Source organism: Calidris pugnax, unplaced genomic scaffold, assembly GCF_001431845.1.
Source record: "Calidris pugnax isolate Ruff unplaced genomic scaffold, ASM143184v1 scaffold70, whole genome shotgun sequence".
NCBI lineage: Eukaryota > Metazoa > Chordata > Aves > Charadriiformes > Scolopacidae > Calidris > Calidris pugnax.
The window spans coordinates 4437741-4455949 of NW_015090862.1; the positions used below are offsets into that span (position 1 = coordinate 4437741).

Genomic DNA, 18209 nt, shown 5'->3' on the forward strand with positions numbered 1-18209 from the left:
TGGCATCACTGCGGGCTGACTGGAATGCTGCTTAGCATTTCTACATGAGGTTTGCCATATCAGTAGTGTAAAGATGGCTAGAGGTAAGAAATTACAATTATGTTTGAAGACTGTCATGCCTGGATTTCAGTGATGATATTTCCTGTTGATAGTTCAAGGCATCTTATTAGAAATGGATATATTTCAGATTTTCTACACATTTTTTTAAAAATTAAAGAGTTAATGAATCCCAGCAACAGGACAATCCTCCCTGTTACGGCATGGACTTACTGTATTTAAGAGGATTTGAAAGTGTGGTTTCTGTGAAGTTCTAGCTAGTGCTTTCCAATACCTGTTCTCAAAGTACAGTGACCATAAGAGGAAGCTATTATACGAGGGAAGAATAATAGTCTTAAGAGGAGAATACTGGATGGGTTGATGGATGGATGGATGGACGGACGGATGGATGGATGGATGGATGGATGGACAGACAGACACAGAGGTAGCTGTGAGGTGTGATCCCCTTGTCTGTATTTGGGCTACTCTGACAATGCAGAGTGTGCCTGGGAAGCACAGGTAATGCAAAAAGGCTCTCTGGATAGTGAAGAGATGGCTTAATGTGCAAATAGTACCCCATCACCGCTCCCTGAGGATGGTATTTAGCTGGACTACTGCTGTACTCTAACTCTTTGTGATGCAAAGAACAACCTTTTAGGCATTCCTAGCCAAGAATAGCTAAAAATAAGTTAGAGTAGTCCGAGGCTGCGCTAGTTGTAGAAGCCAGAAATTAGGAAAAAGCCAGAAATAAGGGAAATTCAAAGATCAGAAAAACTATTTTCAAGGCCAAAAGCTACCTTCATGCTTTTTCTGGTTTTGTTGCAAGCAGAATCCAGGGAGAACAGATAACTGGGTTCGGGATATTTTGAGACATAAGATACTGTGTCAGGAAGCACGCATAATGCATTGCTATGGTAATGGTTACCACAGTTGGTATCTTTTATGGAAAAAAGAAGTTAAATTCTGTATAAGTGTAGCTAGCTTACATAAGCAACTGCTACTTTAGTCAGAAGTGCCTTTTAGTTATCTATAATATCCGAGAACTTGTCATATTTTACATTTTGTGTTGCAAAGGTAGCAACTTACAGAAGTGACAATTTATATATGTTATTCCCCTGAGCTGAGCAGGCTGCTAAAAAAACAGTCTTATTTTTATTATGATGTACCATCCTTACAATACAATTAACTACAATATCTGATAACTGCTAATGTGCCAGTAGTTGCCAGAAAGTCCAATAACAGACTTCAAAGTACATTTTATGATATTTCTAAAACAGAAGTCTCCAAAATGACTTGTGAAAGACACTTGTTCTGACATCTATATTTTCTTTTCTCTTCTCATCCTTCATTTCTCTTTTATACTTCTTTCTACTGCTAACTATAGCCATGGCTTATCTGTTCCAGGTTCCAAACTGAGAGGAACAGCTTCCTGTCAAATAAGCCAATGCTACTGGACGAATTGACCTTGACATGACTGCTGTGATGCCAAAAGCCACAAGCTAACTGGTAACAATTGTTAGGTATGTCAACACTAATTTTTATTGTTGGTGCATGTCATAAAAATATCAGGTGAAAAGAAGCAAAATAGTGTAGTCCCTTGGTTCATCAAAATCTAATTCTCTTGAGCCTCAAGAAACATTTGGGATCAGACATAATGTGAATAAAACCTTTTCCGTATGCATATTACCTGCTGTTTTAGTTTCCAATTTACAAAACATGTTTGCACTAAAAATACACGCAAAATGAGGGATGGCACCCTCACAGCAGTAATACTGGCGATGACTTGGGCATGCCAAGTAGCAGATGTGTGGAGGAAGCCAGTCAAGGTTTTGTCTCAGTAATTGCTGGCAAGAAATGGCTGTTCCTGCTTTTCTTGATCCTTGATTGCATTGGCTCAATACAAACTCTCTTGCAGAATACCCTCTATGAAGAGGTGCATAATCTATGACAATTTTCTGTTATAAATTCTTTCCACGTAAATTTCTTCAGGAGAGCAGGATTTGTTTTCTATTTTCAATGCCACTCTGAATCATTCAGATGTGGAGAAAAACACAACCATTCATGAAGGAGCTCTGTGTTTCCATACCAAGCACATCCTTAGAAGCTCTTTTGAGGACTAACTCTCTCTCTAAATAATCCTTGGAAGCAGGAAAATGTGAGGTAGAATAAACAAGGGCACCAGGCTCTGCTTTTTCCTTTCTAGTTGCTATTTTACAGAAATACCTATCCTCCTGACTTCTTTCCCCAGAGAAAACATAGGAGTTTGGGAGGGAGAAAGCAGGAAAGCAGTATCATCAAAGTCTGTGAGCCTACTTTTGGAATAAAGGGAATGAATTTGCACATACAGAATTGTTCTGTACAGACTGGGGGGCATAATGAATCCTGCTTTTAAAAATCACTGCATGGCGTTGGCATCACTGCGGGCTGACTGGAATGCTGCTTAGCATTTCTACATGAGGTTTGCCATATCAGTAGTGTAAAGATGGCTAGAGGTAAGAAATTACAATTATGTTTGAAGACTGTCATGCCTGGATTTCAGTGATGATATTTCCTGTTGATAGTTCAAGGCATCTTATTAGAAATGGATATATTTCAGATTTTCTACACATTTTTTTAAAAATTAAAGAGTTAATGAATCCCAGCAACAGGACAATCCTCCCTGTTACGGCATGGACTTACTGTATTTAAGAGGATTTGAAAGTGTGGTTTCTGTGAAGTTCTAGCTAGTGCTTTCCAATACCTGTTCTCAAAGTACAGTGACCCTCATTTCTGTCTTTGATGGATTCTTTGGTTCCTCTGAACTGCCTGCCCAGTGCTTGGTTGATTTAATTCATACAATTTACTCGCTAACAAAAAATGAACCGTGGTGCATCTAAGGACCTCTACTTTGGAGAATCTCCTTGTCAATGTCTGCTGCCATTGCCAGCCTGGCCTCACTTTCCACCACGCCAAGAAGAGTGGAAGCTCGACAAGGGGGACTCCCTGTGAAGCCATTTGCTGATTCCTTACCCTGTTGTGTCACTGAACAAAGCACAACGGGGCAGGACCTAACAGGTCCTTGGACACCTTTCAGAAGCAATGGGTGTTGTCGTGTTCAGTGTACCCTACTTCAGCCCGGTTTCCCATTCTGCATATCTGATCCTTTCATTGTCTTTTTTTCATGTTTTATCTCCTTCCATAAGCTGTTTCTTTTCTGGAATAAGGAGTTCCAGCCTGCTCAATTACTTGTCCTATGGAAACGATTCCATCCCATGCACTTGATCATCATCGCCTTTCTCTGAACATTTTCCAAACATTTTCAAGACTCAAGCACCAGAACATCAGACAGTATGTGAGCAAACCGTGGCATTATAGACTGGCATAATTATATTTTCTGTTTTGTTCTTTTTTTCCTTTCCTAACAATCCCAAACATTTGCATTTTTGGACTGCTGCCATGTGCTGAGTTGATGTTTTCATGAAAGTATCTGTCACAATCCCAAACTTTCACTTCTGAGTAGTAACAGGCAGCTCAGAGCTCATCACTTTATTCATGAAGCCAAGAACAGTTTTGCTGAAGTGCATCATTTCAGATTTATCTACGCTAAATTTCCTCTGCCATTTTGTTACCCAGTCACTTAGTCTTAAGGCCCATCTACAGTTCGATGCCTTCAGCCCTCACACTTCCTGCCTGGAGTAAATGTATATTCCTCAGCAAACTTTTCCACCTCGCTGCTAGGGCCTTTTTCCAAACAACTTCTGAGTTTGTTAAGGTGAATTGATCCCCTGCAGCATTCCGCTGATGACTTCTCTTCTCTCTCTGTTATCCCTGTGCTCACACGGTTGAAGGTTTGGGAGGGAGCATGGCTGTGATGTGGTATTCAGCACGGGTCTGTAGAGTGTCACAGAGCTGTGTGGTCCCTGATCTTGGGCTTCATGTGTAAGAATCACTTGCAGTAGTGCACGGTGCTCTCTCTTGCAGTGGGGTCCTGCATGTCAGCTACAGTAATCAACCTCGTCTGTGACTTCTGGTTCTTCTGTGCCTGCCACACTGGTTGGGAAATGCAAGGATTATTTAGCATTTCCCAGCAGTGGAGGACTTTGTGTTTTCTGCCAAGATTCTGCATTCACCCTCTTGAAAGGGATTTTTTCTGTATGCAGTGCAGCCCTGTGGCCTTTGCCTGTTGTGGGCTTTGACCTGCCTGTTATAAAGCCACCTTCATGTCATCAGATGCATCAAGTCTCACATGTAGGAACGAATAAGTCTGTAACATGTAGGTTAGAATAAGTCTAACTTCTAGTAGGAGGTAGGACACTAATAGTCTTTGCCAAAGGAATGCATCAGGGCATAGGAAAACTATTTTAGAGCAAAAGAAATCGAACAGTACACAGCCTCGTGACCCAATAAGATAGGACCCAGTACGGCAGTTTACTGAAGAAACTACGTAAAAGAGGAGCAGAAAGTCTATGGGAATATGATTTGGTTTGATACATGCATGCCAAAAAGGAGCCATATATAATTTGTTGGGAGTGAGTATACCACAGCAGTTAGTAAAACAGATAAAACCTGAATGTTTAAATGGCTGATGGTTTTTATTTGGTTTGGACTTCGTGGGCTTGATTTACCACTACAGTGCACTTAGTTTTGTTTTTTGCATATGGGAAGTGGGTATGAATGTTTCCAAGTCAACAAGGAATCATCTCCAAATCCCTGAAGTGTGAAATTCATCGTGTCTCTGAACTTGGGCTTGTACTTTCTACTAGGTTGTGTTTGGATACCGTTTGATCCTGTCTGGGAAGCACAGACTCCAAAAGAGTATTTTGTTTACCATATGCAGTCAAGGAAATGCACTATTTGTCACTGTGACTTTGAAATATCATAGTTACGACTGTATTGGTTAGTAAGGAACACAGACTCATTAAGTGATATTAGTGCATCTCAAACCAAGAAATGCTTCTAAACCTCTTATATGTATCCTCTATATTTGTGTGTGTATCATGTCCGGGGAAAATGGGCAAACAAATCATCAGTACTAAATGTTATGGTATTGTTCCAATTCTGAATAATTATTGACAGCTATAATTTCAAATAGGTAGCCAACTAATTCTTTAACAACTGGGATATAGTACCATCTAGTGGCCAAATTGAAATGGTACCTTCGATTTTCAGTATTTACTGCCAACTGCTGCACAGTTGCTGCTTGAGTTTATGATGATTATGGTGCAGAAAGCATCCTTCTACTTTTAATAGATATGTAACTTACAGGATAACCTTGAAAATCTAAATATAACAAGGCTAATTAATGTCTGGTTTGTACACCCAGCTTCTTCTCAGACACAGCTTTTTGAATCCTGTGATTTTGATTGGGGAGGACAGAAGATACTTGGAAATATGTCTGTGCAGTTTTAAATCCTACATTGCTTTTTTGAGATTTTTTTTTCAATTACTATTTCACTGAATAGTCATTGCAAAGAAAATTAAGTTCTGTCCCTAAAGCAAAAGATTTAAGGGAGTTCTTAGCTATTACTTTACAAATGGTAAAGTTAAATAGAAACTTAAGTTTATAAGCATCAGTTCGCCATCTTACAGAAAAATACAAGTAATTCTTTTGTGACTACTAGACTATAGTGCCCTGTCAGATAACCGGGTCTTTGTCCTCAACAGTGCTGAGATTAAGGCATGAATTTAATTTTTTGGATCGGGCTTCCTGTGCTTTTACCAAGTTTCTGAAGGAACACAAAACACATGCCAAAATGCTATAAACATTCTAATTCCTAAATTAATAATGATGTTTAGGGGTGTCAGATGCAAATATATGGCTCTCCAAATAAATTGTAAAAATCTGGTGCTACAGCTTAGCTCTGCACTTATTCCCAAATAAATGCTGTTTACATGATTTGTGCACAGCTTTTTATTATCTAAAGCAAAGCAATGACTGTCTCCTTTCCAACAGGACTTATAATTAGCAGTGAAGTTTTGCCGCACTTAAGCTTTTTTTTTCCAGTGCTAAATGTTGAATTTCAAATGTCGAAAACTGATTTATTTAAGAGCTACAAAATACAATTCCAGTAGATTCAGAAAGGTATATTCTACAATAGAACTGAGCCATTCCAAAATTTTAAACCTAAGTGGGAAATCCATAAAGCCAACTTCAAATACAAATTAATTACATGCACTATAAAGCATGTACACACACAAACATAATCCATTTAGATGAAAATGGAAGAGCTGCTTGCAAAAATTTCTTGTTGCTTGCAGTGTGACAATAGATGGCTTGTGTTATAACTGCAAAATTAGTATCTGATTTTCACAGTTTGGATATTACTTATTCTGATAACATATTTGACAGACATTGTGACACAATCTGTTCTTAATACATGGGGAAGTAACACATGTATGTACTGTTAATGCTACTGAGAGTTGTATGCTTCAGCATTTTAGTTCTCAATAAGAGAAAAAACCCCTATTATTGGAGGAGAAAACAGAAAGCCTGAGGAAAATAATTAACTGTTTTCTTTTATGCCATCTACATGAGTTTCACAGGGCCAGCGTCATATTCAGGCAATTACTGACCCAACCTATAATCCCATCCACTTGTCTAATAGAGATTGTCCTATTTGGAGAGGGCATTCTGGAAAAGAAGGTACAGAGAGGACCTAAACAGAACCAGGGACAATGTTTTCTGATCCAAACCAGACCAAACACACCCTTAACACTGGTTTGCAGAAGACATACAATAGGGAACTTCTGTCTGGCAGCTTTGCGAGGGTGTTTGTAGATAAGCTGTTTGCCCTGTGAAGGCCCTAGATTGAATTGCATTATGCAAACCCCAAACTTACTCAGTTTCACGTGTGTTAAAGATCACATTTTTACTGTATTCATCAGAAATGCTGGAGCTGTCTCAAGAGAGGAAATTGTGAAAGTAGGGTAGGGTATCCTTATTTGGGCTCTCACCTTTAAATGAAAAATTGAGTGTGAATCCACACACCTTTTGCATCTTTAATTTTGTTTTCTTTTTGCCCAAGGTGCTTTACTGACTGAAGTATGTAATGACTGGTGCTGTTTGACTCTTAACTAATAGGATCATCTTAGTATTTAGAACTGAGGTGATTTTGCTCTTCCCAGACATGTAAATTAACTGTATGTGCCATCTTCTCTGCAGTGGTAAGACTCTGATACCTTGTATAAACATAAATAAAAACCCCATAGCTTTACAAATGCTATGTAATTGTGTAACATCTATTTTTATCTGTATTATCAAAGTACTGTAGCTCACCATGATGCTCCCGTTAGCATCATCTGGAATTCTGTCATTTACTTCAGAGACAGGAAGTTCTTGTCCTTAGAGTCTCTGTGTCTGACATTTTTCTATCAATGGAAAAAATACTCTACAAATGATTGGGAATATTTGCAAATATTGGGAAAAGGGCAGTGAAGCTATTTTCCATTTTCTATTTATGCTCATCTCATCTTTTCTAACTATTGCTACGTATTTCTAGTTGTCCTTATGCATCCTGTAGTTGTGCACTGCTGTATTTATGGATGGTACTTTCTGTCTCTGATTGGTTGTCTTGTTGATAGGGACCCAGCAACAGTGGTTGGTAATGTGTGAATTTATGCAAGATACACGCGGGTGGCACATTTGCTTTGCTCCCAGCTATATGATTTTCTTCAGAAGTGGGGTTGTCATTTTCACGAATTGTTACAAGCCCTTGAGACTCTCCTCTCCAGAAATAATGTTGATTGTGTAAGATTTTCTTTCTTATGTTTGACACAAGTGTGGCACTTAAGGAAAAAAAAATAGCATAAGCCAGTTACCTATTATATTTTTCTCTTGGGTGGAAGAGATGAGCATCAGCATGTAACAGAAGGTGTGGAAAGACTGGTGCTTTCTTAACCTGGCGTGTATTTTTTTCCCAGGACACTGGTGGTGATGTAAATTGTGCATTATTGCACACCAGTTTGTCTTCTCTTGGGCTTCTCTTTCTGATAGAAGTGACTATTGCCTTCTTGCTGAGTGACTTCTGGGGCTACATCTACTTCCACGCTTACCACTGATACACTGTGGGGAGAGTACAGCCCCAGCATCTGTTTTACTTCTTCCAGGGTATGTGCAGGACCGATATCCCATGTGCCTGCTCAGCAGGTGGAACGGATGTAGCATTCTTGTAGTGAGAGTACCTGACTCTGCAAGTACCAATACTGTCATGCTTTATGATATCTGGTTAATTTTTCAGAGCTATCAAGGGTTTCCAGCATAGACTGGCTTCAGGAAAGCTTTCATATTTGTCTGCTGCTTCCCTAATGTAGTTCTTTAGCTGCAGGCGCTCCTTAATTGGTTTGGTTTTGTAAGTGGATTGTCTTGTGATGTTACGGGACCAGTGCTACAGAATGAATGTATATAAAGCCAAATGGTACATATTCAGATTATGAATGACTGCATGTCTCCTGGAACTCTTGTGAATGCATATGGAGAAAGGAGTTCTGACTGGGATTTCATTAGCTGTGGGTACAGATCAGCCCATACTGTACAATTTGGGCCCATACTGTACTGTATTATGTGTCTTCATATTCTACTGCCATTTCATGTTTCACTGCTACTCAAGAACTTAACCTCTTATGACCACAATTTTTTCAATCACTTCACAGTCATTAAGTTTTACTACACTTCTACAAGCTAGTTAATCCAGTCCCTAACTGAAACTTAACAAAAATAACAAAATGATTAAGGCTTCATAATTCACTGTTTATATGCTACTGACACATCAAAACAGCAGTACAGCTTTTAACTACTTTCCAAACATTTTTCTCAGAATATACATTCTGTCTTAGCTGGACATATGTAAATTATCTTCAGTGTTTCTTAACAGCTAATAAGCTATTGAGAGCTCTAGTCCATTCTTAGCTAGATTCCTTACCGAATTAAGCAAAACATGATTCCAAACATGCAACTGCAAATGCCTGAACTGAATGCTATCTAAATAAATTGCAGCATTTTAGGACTTTCCAGAGTTTTGTGTCCTCTTTTTAGATTCAAATCTCAGCAGCAAGGACTTAAATCCCAGTATCCCAGCGTATATCAGGTTACATGCTCTTCTTACATAAATTGTCCTCAGTTTCTGTTCCTCTTAAAATAAATAAAAATAACAGGATCTATGATATTAACTTAGGTTGTCTCTCATATCCAAGAAGGTTTATGGATAAAATCTACTTCTACGTATGTACTTAGTCCTTGAACACTGAAAACGATCGGTGTCATCAGTGCATTATGTCACTACTGAATACCTGTAGTGAAGACCAGAGAGGACCCCCAGCCTTCATCAGCATCTAAATATGTTCATTATACAAAATATAATCATAGGTTACAAATGCCAAGTAAAATCAGATGCAAATTAAAAACTCCTTGAAAGCCTCAGGGGTGTAGTTCATTTAGATGAAAACTAAGTGACAGGAAATACTGTGAACATTAAAGAAATCATGACACTGATAATTTTAACCTGTATTTGTTGAATGATTGATTCAGTTGTTCCTCGGCAGAAGGGCTTCCTTCTTGGTCACTCATCTGACAGGTTTCGTGCGGCTCCATCTCTGACACAGCCCTCAGCTTTGTTTGCTCTGATAATGCTGGGAAACGTCTGTGCGTACGATCTGGGTAACAATAAAGAAATTTCTCTAATATCTGATACATAGTTCAAAATAACACCTACAGTTTGATGTAATTCTGTCTGTGATGTTGTGTTTGGGTAGGTGGCTGTTTTAGGTAAACGTAGTTTCTTTTGACCTTTTATAGATAAGGTTGTTTCCATATGCATATTTCCAATAGTCTTGAGAGGTACAGGTCAGACAATTTATAGGAATTTTGGAAATAAACCTGAAATTCTTATTCCATATAAACTCCCGCCTGGCTAATGAAGAATTGATTTCCTACTGTATCATATGGACAAGTAACAACCAAATGTTTCTCCCATGGAGTCACTAGGAGCTTTGCCTTATACTATAATGAGAATTTTGTAAGAGAAGAGTAGAGGAATCAATTCACTCCTGTCTTGAAGAATAGACAGTGCTGTAACACCCTTTAAATTAATGTGGGTGTAATTCTTTAAATAATGAGACGAAAAGAGTTCAAAGTGGTGTTAAATCAACTGTGTGGAAGTGACAGTGCATCATTCACTGGGCACATTTCACCAGCAGAGGTTACAGTTTTTGCAGTGAACTGCATTAGTCCAGAGACGGAGTGACCTCCTGGAACCACGCCATGTTTCCAGCACCTGTCAAATGGTTCTTTCTGTAGGGCATGAAGACAATGGAAACACATTAAAACACCCGCATCTGCCAACGTGGGCAGGTTCAGAAAACAGAAACTGGCCCCTGCTGTCCATGCAGTTGATCGATAGCGGGGATTGATTCCATTCTGTGTGCTCAGTCAGCCTGCCACAGAGAGTCTAACAAGCACAGCGCAGGGGGTGGCACACGACTGCTCTGGTAGCTGGGGTGGTGAAGCCACAAAGCACAGACAGAGCAGCTTCTCTAGACAGTATTCCTTCCATTTTTGATTCTTTTGTCCTATCAACCAGCTTTTGTAGGGTGGAGAAGAAAGGTATTTGAATGGAAATAGTAAACAACGTTATTTTTCATTATACCTTTCTGTGTACTTTGTAACAGGGTTTATCAAAATCAATGTATAAAAATTCACATGCATGAAAATCCATAATGCATAATCCATTTAACGGAATCTGCAACATATGCGTGCGTGAACTTAAATAGATTATGTGCCTGAATTAATGTGAATATATAGCATGTGTTTTTCTTTGCCTGCTATCCAGTAGATTATTATTAGCAATAACAGATTCTAAAACTAGCTTTGCACATTTGATGTTTGCTACTGGGGGAGGGGAAGGAGGGGAGAGTGTAATAGTGGCTGAGCGAAGGCAGCCCGAGGCATTTTTCTGCCTACACAAGGCACAGACAGACAGAATGGATTGGGGACGCTGTTCCAACAGTATCCTTTACTCTTTTGGAAATGTGCAGCATTGGCTTTCTCCTTTTTTTCTCAGTATCTACTATGATGTTGCCAGGGAGACAGAGCCCTTGACTTGCACCCGGCTGCCAAGGCCATCACCCTTTATAACAGTACTACCCCCAAAACCTTGTACCCACCAGAATATTTAAGTCTGTTCTGCCACAGGCCCCTGCATGAAATGTTTAGGTGGTATAGAATAAAAATCTCCCTGTGCTGTCTCTGCAGTTAATTCAGAGGAAGCCAAAACTTCATTACAAAATGTGTATTCTGAAAGACCTGGCTTTATAATTCTATAAACCATTATATTTATATTTGTATGCTTTTTTAAAAAATATGATAGTGTAAAGAGGCCCAAAATAGCCTTTTCATAATGTGGTTGTCCATGAAATACGTTCTGCATGTATTAAAATCCACAACAATATTTGTGAATATCCTTCAATTTTCTTGTAACTGCCATAAAACAGTACGGTAAATTGGTCTTGAAAAGATACACTAAATGGGCATCTGTTCATAAGTAAGTTATGGTAAAATATCTGTTGCCTTCTCGAGTAATTGGATCTCTAACTGACAATTTTAAAAGTAGTCAGGTTTTCAAGAGACCACACAGACTATAGCTATTTTAAAGGTCAAAATGAGTTTAGATTTTAATTTTTCTTATTTAATGTATTAAAAATCTGACAGTACTCAGATTCACTGGTTTTTATTCATAAATAATTGTAATACTAAGGTGTTTAAGCCTGTTACTGAACGGATTGGTAAAAGACGACTATTTTAATTAAATTCTAAAAGGACATTCTGAATATACCCTTTGAGCACAACCCTGCAGTCATTGCTGAGAAAACTCTAACTGACTTGAAAGACTCAAATTTGGAATATAACAGACAGAAAAAATAAAAATAGGTCACTAGGATATAATTGTAAATGCTCTGCACGTATTTTTTCCATTATCTTTGCTAATAAGCAGTGAAGCATTGTTTCTTAAATAGGTATGAATGTGCCTGATGTCTAAGTAACATTTTGATGAATTTCAATCGTATTGTTGATATTTAGTAATGCAACCTTTTTCATGCAGTTGTTTACAGATAGGCAGAGTAAATAATGTGACTTACAAGAAAAATGTGAAAGAGATCGATCACTCGGGCTCTACACCTACAGAACTTCTCAATCTAATTTTAAATATTTCAGAAAAGGGTAGGAAAGTAAAAGATCAGTGTTACATTTCTAAGCTAAGCATTATTAGTAGTACATAGGAATCTTTTTCCGATTCCTGACTCTTTTTCGTTAGTAGCAGCAATGTTAATACATAGTATTTTGCTACCAATTCAAATGCTCAAAGTATAACAATAACATATTTTTTTAATAAATTTTCTTTCCTATTATTTTCTCTTTTATAACAAAGAACCGTAAAGACAGCAAATACTCTCTCTTGTTTAGTGCAAGAGGGAAAGTAAACACTAATTATAGCAAATAACTATTAGTGTCAAAGGATTCCAAGACATTACCAATATACACTTAAGCATTTCAGAGCAGACAGTGACCTTACCTTCATTGCCAAGGAGAAAGCATGTCAGCAAGTTAGGACAGACCTCCTCCAAAATGGAACAAAAAGCAGAGAAAGCACTTGGGCCTTTTAAAGAGAGTTTATCTAAAAAATATTCAGTTCTCTTCTTGTAGCTCTCCTGGGACCAAATGTCTTTGTATTCCTCCAAGGAAAAGACTCTCTTGTAAACCAAATATGACAGCACTTTGTTCACATCCAGCTCTTCCAGTATTTTCTCTCTCTGATTGCTCGGGATTTCAGAAAGCCACTTATTCCTGTTTTCATTTTCTCTTTTGGTAGATTTTGCACAGTTATAAAACCAAGATTTGGCTGTTCTTCCAAACATTTTGATATTTAAATAGAAAATAGAAAATTCTACTCCTGCATTTATTGTGCAGTATTCAGTATGCAAAGTAAACATAATGTGGATGGGTAGAATGCAAATACATACTGCTGTCTGTAATTATTGTAATTCTAATGGAATAAAGAAGGCCTACATACAAATTATAAAGAAAACTAGCTCAATGCCTGCAGCCTCCTAAGAGGATTACATTACACTAATTAGCCCTTTACAACTGTTAACAGCTTCTGAACCGTAATGATGAGACTGAGAATTGCTTAGTTACTGTTACTTTTTAATTCTGTAACTGATCTTCAAAGATATCCCTTTGCAAAAAATAATATGTTCAAGAAGACAGCTGATGGAACTGAAATAATCTGTACAAGCTGGTACAGGACATAAAATAAAGTGTACACTTTTCTGTACACTTTGATTTTGTATTCCTCAGAGGCCATACCCAAACCACAGCATTAATGCCCTCCACTTCTTACTCTTTCATAAAATATTAGCTTTACAAAGCAATGCAATTATACATTTAGAAAGCATATTTCTGTAAATATTTTGTGATCCTGTATGCAAAAGGTAAAAAAAAAAAAAAAAAAAGGTTACAGAATAAGACCCTTTTTTGTGAAGGTAAATATGTCACTGTTAACAATAATGACATTTCTGCATGTTTAGATGTTTAAGTTGTGTCCAAGCAAACTAAACCACCGTAGCGCGTCCATGTGGTGCCCCAGGTTTAGCAGCAGAGATTACTGCAATCCCAGTGGAGGTGTCCTGCCACTCGGAATCACTCATTGAGGATCACACATTACGTAACCTCCCTTACGCAAATGCTGCTTAATACATCGACTTTTGGGTCTTGTTTTCATACTTTCTGTCAACATAAATTCCCTGTATAGAAAAGCTATGAGTACTTCCTGCCTCCTCCTCCTCCTATTTCTTAGTTTGTTTTTTCTACTTCCATTACTTCCAAGTGATAATGCATCCATGGCCTCACTCGTGTGTTCCTAGCTGCAGTTTTCCCTATTGTGCAGTACACAAAAATACTTTGCCACGCTTTTAGGAAAGCAACTTTTAGAGTTATTTCTGGTCCTTATGGTCTTGAGATGTAACCACTGTATCCTCCTGTCAGGCTGCGTCTGTTTCTGAAATTTCAAGTATTCATCAGTCAGCATCAAAGTTGACCACTGGCCCCATAATTTTATTTTGTATATCAGTAGCCAAACAATTAACTAGCCAGGCTTCAAGGAACTGTTTGGAAGCATTGCCTGTCACCTTGTGGTTGGTTGTAGATACAACAAGCCTCATTATGTGACGCATTATCTGGAGTAAGGATGAGTGGAATTATGTGTTATTTTAAGCCATATTAATGGTCCCAGTTTAGAATGTTATAGCTTATTGACCGTAGCAGTGAGATTCTTGTGCTTCTTCTGTAACCATCCTGAATCTGCTCAGGTGGAGGTACCTGTGCATTGCATCACACCCCACAGGAAAGGTGACCCACTCGGGAGAAGCTGGGTGGTGAAGGGCACCTCCTGCTCTGCAATTAGTCAGGCAGGGCAGCTAAACACAGGTGATAGGCAGCAGGCAGAGAAGGCAGCCAACCTATCTGAAAGGCCTGGCACATCTTCTAGGCAACCTTTCCAAGTAAGGGCTCCTTTATAAGCCTAATTCTTAAGATTTTGCTTTGATTTTTGAACCCTGCAGGAGTAGTTAAAATACCAACCCATTCTTTCCATATTGTCAGTGAAACCTCATGGGTTTTTGCTCCAAGCTGTTTCTCTCTCAGAAGTTCTACTAATATTAATCATGCAATTTCTCAGCAGGTAGAAGATCCTAATGAAACCAGGCGCTCCACATGGTAGACAGCATCTTGTGAGTCAGCCTTCTCCACCACTGTAACTTCGGACAGTAAGTTTTACCATTACTTCAGTAAATGCTGGAGCAAGCCCAAAGTTACAGGTTTTTGGATTCATAAGACAGTGCCCAAAGATGAGATACAGAGGATGTAACCTGAATATATTTCTCAGAGTTTAACCTCAAGACTAAATCGGTGTTTATTTTATTGTACTGGTAACAGTGATTGTCATCAGTACCCTAAATGGAGTAGTGAATTCTGTACAGTAGTGAATTTAGAAGTTAACAAAGCAGGTAACCTGTCAAGATTAATAATTAAATTAATTTTAAAGGAAGCTATAGATTATGTCATATTTTTACACATGCACATGGAAGTTCTGCCTATGACAGTCCACCCTTGTAGAGTGACCTTACTATCAATAAACGATAGGCATAGATGTTGGCAAGTTGCATCTCTTCAGAAAAGTAAGGAAGAATTGGTGCAAATAAAAAATATACATAGGTATATACATATATTTAAGGTATATCAATATACCTTAAATAAGAAAACTAGTTTAAAAAAAAAAGCATTAAAAAGTTTAGCTGGGGCAGAATGAATGGCAAAGCTGTTAGCAAGTTCTGGGCATTCATGAAGGAGATAGATAGCAGCACCCTGCAAGGAAAATGCAAAGAAAGATTGGTTTAATAGGAAGTGGTTAATACAGACAGTGAATTGTACACACAGCCGTCAGCCAAGGTAATGGGAGACATAATGACAGCTTGAAATTTGGGAGCATACGAGTGTCTTTGGAATCCATGCACTGAATAATTTACAGGATTTTTCTGAAAGAGTACAATGTTTTGAGCCAGAAATGTCCCCATTATTTTTGTTGGTAAAAGACTATATCCTTTTAATCTCAAAACCACAAAGAGAAACGGCTGATCCAATTGTGGACAAATACAAAACTTGACTCTCTGCCTTCTCACATACCATGTAGTTATTTCCAGTTGTGTAATCTGGAGAATAAAGTGCTAAAATTCTGACTTGGTAATTGCCAGAACTCTCATAAAAATCCATACCTTGCAAAATCTGATTATTGGGTAAAGGGAAAAATTTGAAAGTGTATGTTGAGAAACTGAATACAGAGAACTGGGCATGAAGTACAGTTAAGGGGGGAAGCTAGAGAAACTGAAAATGACAAGGAAGTATTTGAGGCAAAAGGATACATGGGAATACACAGTAGAAATAAAGGATTTCTGATGGGGAACTATTGTTTTCCCAGGGCCAAGGAACTGAGGGACTTAACTGCAATGACCTGTACATGAGGTAAGCTGCCGAGCAACTCGGGTCTCTTCAAACCATTTGTCGTGGTGCCAAGTTCTGCAATTTGTGCAAAGATGCTGTTTAGTTCAGACAGTCTAATTTCAGAAGAATTGGTGTCAAACGGGGAGCATCCCGTAGAAATAAGCTCTGGCAGGGTTTATTTGACCTTGTGGACAGAGGGCTGCAGTCTGACCCACACTTTTTGACAGCGACATTGTTTCATAACAAGAATAGTGAAGGGGGATGCAGCAGGGACTAACTGGCCTTACTGGCCCTGACCCACCTCACCTGGAGCCTCTGCCCACACCCCTGACCATGGGCCCAGGGGCTCCATTTAAGCTCAGCCCTGGGCCACCAGTCCCTGCCTGAGCTTTATCAGAGCTGTGTTTGTCCCCTGGCTCCTGTTGCTCTATCTGTGATCTGGCTTCTTGGTTTGGCTTTGCATGGACCTGCCTGGTAGCCATCGTGTCTGGCCCCAGTTCCCATCATGGGACCTGACCTGTGGATTGCATTCCTGGCTTGACCTCAGGTCTGCCTCACCACCGTGAACTTTTCTGGCAGTCTGGACTCCTGGTTGGTCCTGATGCCATCACCAGGCCTGCCTTTCTTGAGGGACTTGATGGGACTCTGAGCAACCAGATCTAGCTGACATCCCTGCTCATTGCAAAGTGTGGCTTTCTCTCACAAGTGATGTGTTTAATGGATGGTGACCAGAGGAAAAGCCATGGTTGAGTGCTGGGGCTGGCCAGACCTTGGAGCCGGGGCTCGGCAGTCTGTGGGGTGGCACCTGAGGTCCCTGCTAATGAACACGCCGTGGGGCTGCGTTCAGGTGGGTGCCATCTGTGTTTTCCATTCCCTGACAAGGTCTGTCTTTATCCTTCTATTTGGATAATCCTTTGAAGGACTAAGACATGGGTGATGTTACATATAGGTCCTTTGTAACCATGTATTTACTTAAATGCTACTGTTTAAGCGTGTCTTTTCTGTGTTTTCAATAGTAAAGGAGTTCCTCAGACCCTAAATGGGGTACTTGGGAACATAAAGCAGACCAGATGTGTCTTCTTCCATCCCAGGTGCAATGTACTGGTGCCCCTCACGCTCCCCGCAGAGGGGCTTGATCGGATTTCGGGAATTAGCGCTGCCTCTCGTCCCTGCAGCCCGGGTTCTGGGGCTGGAGAGAAACCCTTTGCAAAGCACCTTTGTAGGTGAACCGAGGCGGGACCGAGACAGCGGGTACCGCGCTCCCCACCGCGCACCGTGTGTTCGCCCGGCGGTGGGCGGGCTCCGCGCCGGTACGGGACGAACGAGGGCGGCGCCGCCGTGCCCGGAGGGGTCCCTCCGCCGCGGGGGGCGGGCCGGGGCGGGGCCGAGGGGCGGAGCGGGCCGGGGCAAGATGGCGGCGGCCGCTGAGGCGGCGGCGCGGCTGCGGCGGCAGGAGCAGGAGCTGCGCTGGCTGACGGCGGAGGTGGGGCGGCTGAAGGAGCCGGGATGCCCCGGGAGCTGCGGCCCCGAGCTGGAGCGGCTGCGGGCCGAGAACGAGAAGCTCCGCTACCGCCTGCTGCACCTGCGCCGCAGCCTGGAGGCCGAGCTGGGCAGGGCGGAGCCGCGGCCGCCGGGCCCCGCGGCGGAGGAGGAGGTAGGGCCCGGAGCCGGGGGGCTCCGCCGCCGTCCTCATGGCTGTGGGGCGGGCTGGCTCTCTCTGCTACAGGCACCGGGACGGGCGGCGGGCCCCGGCGGGGCTGTCGGGTCTGTCAACATAAATTCCCTGTATAGAAAAGCTATGAGTACTTCCTGCCTCCTCCTCCTCCTATTTCTTAGTTTGTTTTTTCTACTTCCATTACTTCCAAGTGATAATGCATCCATGGCCTCACTCGTGTGTTCCTAGCTGCAGTTTTCCCTATTGTGCAGTACACAAAAATACTTTGCCACGCTTTTAGGAAAGCAACTTTTAGAGTTATTTCTGGTCCTTATGGTCTTGAGATGTAACCACTGTATCCTCCTGTCAGGCTGCGTCTGTTTCTGAAATTTCAAGTATTCATCAGTCAGCATCAAAGTTGACCACTGGCCCCATAATTTTATTTTGTATATCAGTAGCCAAACAATTAACTAGCCAGGCTTCAAGGAACTGTTT

The 18209-nt window shown here is 40.5% G+C and overlaps 1 long non-coding RNA gene across 1 annotated transcript; it reads left to right on the plus strand.

The window, feature by feature from the left end:
* The first annotated feature begins 1454 nt into the window (after positions 1 to 1454).
* On the plus strand, positions 1455 to 17355 carry LOC106889415. Its single transcript, XR_001412305.1, has 4 exons — positions 1455 to 1556; positions 14742 to 14829; positions 16038 to 16081; positions 16767 to 17355. It is a non-coding gene; the product is annotated as an uncharacterized LOC106889415 (long non-coding RNA).
* Positions 17356 to 18209: the final 854 nt, after the last annotated feature.